We start from the raw sequence: 6,351 nt of genomic DNA on the forward strand, positions 1-6,351 counted from the left end.
AGGTCTTGCCTCCTAAATGAGGTCTTTCATCAGACGGCAGTATTCACGTGTCTGGGACAGTTGCACCGTTTCTCGGGGATGTTGAACTTTTGCTTTGAGTTGAGCGAGCTTGGATTTTTGACGAGCTTGTATCTCACTTTGTTTCTGCATTCACTTACACTGCGTCTTCAATGGAGAACATGTAAGTTATGCGTGTTAATTATCTGAATCTTGTAAAACACATGATCACATAAAGAAAATAAAAAAATTAAAGCTGAAATCTGAAGTAAAATTTGTGCGTGTGTGTGAAGGAGAGAAAACGGGGTACATGTGGTCGTCTCATTTGAGACTGAGCCAAATGGTTTTTGTTAATTGGCCGTGCAGTATCATACAGCTGGGACTGATTAAAACTCTATACCGTGAAGAAAGAGAGAAATTAGGAGAGGAAAGAAAGAAAGAGAGAGATGAGGAGAAGAAAGAGCCAGAGAGGGTCCCAACATGTGCTATGCTCATGTACACATCACGGGTGAGTGAATTTGGTTGATCATTGGCCTAAAAGGGATAGTTCACCCAAAAATTAAAATGTGATGTTTATCTGCTTACCCCCAGGGCATCCAAGATGTAGGTGACTTTGTTTCTTCAGTAGAACACAAACGAAGATTTTTAACACAAACCGTTGCAGTCTGTCAGTCATATAATGGAGGTGAATGGGAATCACGGCTTTGAGATTAAAAAAAACATACACAAACAAAACCAAATTAAACGCTGCGGCTCGTGACCATACATTGATGCGTAAAGACACAAAACGATCGGTCTGTGCAAGAAACTGAACAGTATTTATATCGTTTTTTACCTCTGATTCTTGCACAGACCGATGGTTTTGTGTCTTTACACATCAATGTATCGTCACGAGCCGCAGCGTTTAATTTGGTTTTGTTTGTGTATGTTTTTTTTAATCTCAAAGCCGTGATTCCCATTCACCTCCATTATATGACTGACAGACTGCAACGGTTTGTGTTAAAAATCTTCGTTTGTGTTCTACTGAAGAAACAAAGTCACCTACATCTTGGATGCCCTGGAGGTAAGCAGATAAACATCAAATTTTAATTTTTAGGTGAACTATCCCTTTAATATTTATATTTACATAAGCTACAAAATCTAAAAATTATTTCACAATTAAAATCATGGAAAACATGTTCAGATCTCATTTAAACCCAAAATCAAAAATCAAATGAAAAAATCAAGCCTATTGTTAGGACCATCATTATTTTTTTGTATTTTTACATTATTTTCATTTAAATTGTACCCCAATTTCTCATAAAAGTTTTTAATTTTCAGTTTTATGTAATTTCAGTTATTTCCATTATTCATTATAACTATAATACAGTAAAAAATACTATATTACACAATGATTTTAAGAATTTAAATCAGTATATATTACAGGAAGTATAATAAATACTACCACCATGTAAAATACTTTAAAATTTAAATGTTACCCTTTTGCATTAATATCTCTTTTTTGCATTACAGGAGGAATAATGTGCATAACTGTCATTAAAATTAAATACATTTTTAAAATTTAAATCCACACATATTACAGGAATTACCATAAATACTACCACAATGTAAATGTAAAAGTTTAAAATTTCATTATTACTTTTTGTATTAAAATAATGTGAATGACATTTTTGCATTATGGTAATGAGCAGGAATAATGTGCATAACTGTCATTAAAATTATTTTAAGAATTTAAATCGGCACATTATACAGGAAGTACCATACTTTCTTCTCATTAAAATAATAAGAATTGAATTTTTGCATTACAGTAATGAACACTGGGAGGAATAATGTGCATACCTGTCATTACAATTATTATTATTATTTAAAAATTAATTATACAAGTATAAATATACAAAATAAGAATTTACATATTACAGGAAGTACCATAATTAGTACTACCACAATGTATTATTTTAAAAATGTAACTGTTACATTTTTGCATTAAAATAATGAGATTATTATTATTTATTTATTTTTTGCATTACAGTGAGCATTTGGAGAAATTATGTGCATAACCGTCAATTACATTACATTAAATTACATTAAATTAAAAACTCATAATTGTCCTAGAAATATATTTCTTTTGATTTGAACAATATTCTTTCTCTTAATTTTAGGGAGAAATGTTCCAGACATGCAAACAGTTTTTGTCAGATTCATCCATCAAATCCACACATTTTTCAGTGTTTCACTGGTGCTTGTATTCAAGGTCTGATCAAAAAATGTTGACACCGATCAAAGCATTTTCAGCAGTCTTACCAAAAAAGGCAACAAGTTGAGATTCTGAACAGCTGGTTTGTATAATAGTCCATAATTGTGTTGTATTTGGTGCTAAACAAATCTTCCCTATGTCCTGCTACGCTGCCCTCAAGCGGTCATCCAGCTCTGCGATCTGCTGTGGTCACCAGTGCTCTCGCGTCCTGTAACCTGACTGCTCTTACACGAAATGTCAAATCGTCATGGTGCTGATCACAGCTCTTTTCTCTCCATAGCAAAAGAACACCAAGGGAAATTCCCTGGATCTATTCCCCGTCTCCTCATCTCAGTCTGCTTCTGGAATGTGATGGTCCTTCTTCCTAAATCCTTCCCTCTCATGTCATTTACATACTACTCCTTAATCTTCCCAAATCCCTCTCTCACGAAAGTCAGTCGGGAATTTCTCCAGAAGAAGAGGAAAAGCTGTCTCGACTGATATTTTATGACTCTGAGGGAAATTGATGAGGAACACCCCTCTTTCTCTCGCTCTCACACTCTCTGAAAGCACACCAGTGCTCTGTCTTCACAGAAATTGATTACGTGGACTTGTTTTTTGAAAACATTTAAGAAAGCTGAGCAATTTATAAACAGTCAATATTCATAAACAGACCCCCTGTGCTTACCTTGTCTCATGTAGCCATACTTTCAACAACAGGAATAAGAACTGCCAATTTAGACATGAAGCAGCCATTTGACACCATGTAAAGTCACTGACACAGGTAACTTTTAATATGTGAGTTGATTGATCTGAAATAGGAAGATTATGGTTTTATCTTTCAAAAACTTATGTTTTGTCAAATATTTTGCATGTAAAATGACTTTTTTTTGCAATAAATACCACCTTATTTGATATTTTGTAATCTAATACAATGACCTTTTAAAGGGGCCATATGATGCTTTTTTAAAGATCATTATTTGGTGTATTTGGTGTAACAGAATATGTTGACATGCTTTAATGTACAATGTACAAAAAACACATTATTTTTCAAATACTGTACATTATTGTAGGTCCTCTATGCCCCCCCTCTTTCTCTCGCTCTCACACTCTCTGGAAGCACACCAGTGCTCTGTCTTCACAGAAATTGATTACGTGGACTTGTTTTTTGAAAACATTTAAGAAAGCTGAGCAATTTATAAACAGTCAATATTCATAAACAGACCCCCTGTGCTTACCTTGTCTCATGTAGCCATACTTTCAACAACAGGAATAAGAACTGCCAATTTAGACATGAAGCAGCCATTTGACACCATGTAAAGTCACTGACACAGGTAACTTTTAATATGTGAGTTGATTGATCTGAAATAGGAAGATTATGGTTTTATCTTTCAAAAACTTATGTTTTGTCAAATATTTTGCATGTAAAATGACTTTTTTTTGCAATAAATACCACCTTATTTGATATTTTGTAATCTAATACAATGACCTTTTAAAGGGGCCATATGATGCTTTTTTAAAGATCATTATTTGGTGTGTGTAGCTTAAGTGTCTAAATACATTCAGAGGTTTCTAAGGATTCATTTATTTACTTCAAATAAAAATGGCAATGGTACAAACCTTTGCTTAAACTTTAATCCAGCAATGAGGTCTTCCTTGAAGATTTCACCGATGTACTTTAGTACCTTTAAACATGTCTTTGTTTCCCGGCGGACCGATAAAATGTGCACTTTGACTTCCGGAAAATACGTAAAGCTCCAATCATACTGGAACTCACGGATTTGAACTTCTTGTCATTTTATGTTTCATCAGACATTCCATAGGTTTGCCATCTGAGGCTACTAACACTCACCTGGATAGAGTATTATGTGACGCAAAAGGTAAGAAGGGCATTCATCACAGAGACGGGATGTTTTCCTCTTCTCAGGAAGTTCTTACATTTAAATTGAGTGTCCTCGGAGAGTCAAAGCTCAGTCTGGTAACTCGGTAAGGACTTCCACTCCTGTCAACAGATTTAGATATAGGAGGAGAGAGATTAGAAGAACCAGAACCAGAAATAAAGTAACTATATTCTAAACTGGAAAAAGGTTGAAAGTTGAACAACATATGTGCCAAGAACTCAAAATAGTGAGATGATCAAAGCTCTTTCCACTGAGAATAAATCTAGTCCAGCACTGAACTGAAAGGAAAAGACAACAGAGTAGTGTGTGTGTGTCACAGTGGTCTATCTGGCATTCTCCGCTCTTCGCTAATCAACACATTTTGCATGTGACCACTGAAAATCAGCAGGTCGTGCTGGCAGCAACGGAGCAAACCAGTGTGTGTGTGTGTGTGTGTGCGCACTGGTTTGGGTGGTTTATGAGGACACAAATTTGAATAATGACATGGGTATGACATAAGAATTACAATATGAAGGTGGTTTATTAGGACACTTCCTGTGTCCCTGTAATTCAAAAGGCTTTTAAAAAACATACTAAATGGTGTTTTTTTTTAATCTAAAAATGCACAAAGTTTTCTGTGAGGGGTAGGTTTAGGTGTAGATGCATTTCTGCATCTATAGATACCTATATGCCTTTAGCAAAGTCGGAAATAAACGTTTCTGGTCATGTTTGTCCTCATAATGTGTCATCAAAATGTAATGTAGCTTGCTGCGCCTTTCCTTTTCAATTGATTTTTTTTCTTCTTAATTTCAAATGCATTTTATTCAATCCCATATCACATAGAGACTTCACCACTCAATCCATTTAAAATCAAGTTAGAAATATGTCAACTGAAGTAAAAAGGTTTGCAAATGCTGTTTAATGTTGACTATAATGTCACCATACATACAGAAAGAACACTGCAATGAAATAATCAGTGGGTTTGTCTTGTTTTCCAGCATTAATATGCAAACTTGCATAAAACAAGCATGAGATATGACATTGTTTACAGAAAAAAAAAATTATGAGGTTTATGCTAAAAATATTTGCCAGTGGAGTTATTTTAATTCAAAGTGAAAATGGGTTTATTTGTCTGATGCCACAGGCCAATTGTATTTTTTCTTGTTTTATACATAAACCTCATTACATTAAATGTAAATTTATCTCAAGTAAATAATGCATCAGTTATTGGAAAACAAGACAAAAATACAGTGTTAAAAAATGCATTGTTTTATTCGTTTTTTTTGGTGAAGGATATGTATCTCTGATAACATCAAAGGGCATCAAACCTATAAATCCCACCACTACAATGCTTAATTCAAGCTCATTTCCTATTCTGGCTATGAAGATGCTTCCTGCTTACTGATTTATTTGTTGTGGATTGTTTGGTGTAATAAAAGTCGCATCCTGCAGGATTGAATGTGGACAGAATACAGTCGCATCTGCTCTCCAGCACATGAAAGCATAGCTAACAGTCTAACGGTGGATACATCAGCTTGCATGTGGTTTTCCAGCATTAATATGCAAACTTGCATAAAACAAGCATGAGATATGACATTGTTTACAGAAAAAAAAATTAATGAGGTTTATGCTAAAAATATTTGCCAGTGGAGTTATTTTAATTCAAAGTGAAAATGGGTTTATTTGTCTGATGCCACAGGCCAATAGTATTTTTTCTTGTTTTATACATAAACCTCATTACATTAAATGCAAGACTTAATATCTCACATCATTTTTTTTTTTATCTCAAGTAAATAATGCATCAGTTATTGGAAAACAAGACAAAAATACAGTGTTAAAAAATGCATTGTTTTATTCGTTTTTTAGGTGAAGGATATGTATCTCTGATAACATCAAAGGGCATCAAACCTATAAATCCCACCACTACAATGCTTAATTCAAGCTCATTTCCTATTCTGCCTATGAAGATGCTTCCTGCTTACTGATTTATTTGTTGTGGATTGTTTGGTGTAATAAAAGTCGTATCCTGCAGGATTGAATGTGCACAGAATACAGTCGCATCTGCTCTCCAGCACATGAAAGCATAGCTAACAGTCTAACGGTGGATACATCAGCTTGCATGTCTTTGTGATGTCCCAAAGTGGCTCATTGGAATATTATTACAAATAATTCCCGCCTACAGAAATTGGAATGGTTGGGGGGTGGGGAGGGGGAAGGTGTTGTTTAGACCCCTGGGTTGAG

This window comes from Sinocyclocheilus grahami, unplaced genomic scaffold, assembly GCF_001515645.1.
Source record: "Sinocyclocheilus grahami isolate Dianchi unplaced genomic scaffold, SAMN03320097.WGS_v1.1 scaffold661.1, whole genome shotgun sequence".
Taxonomy (NCBI): Eukaryota; Metazoa; Chordata; class Actinopteri; order Cypriniformes; family Cyprinidae; genus Sinocyclocheilus; species Sinocyclocheilus grahami.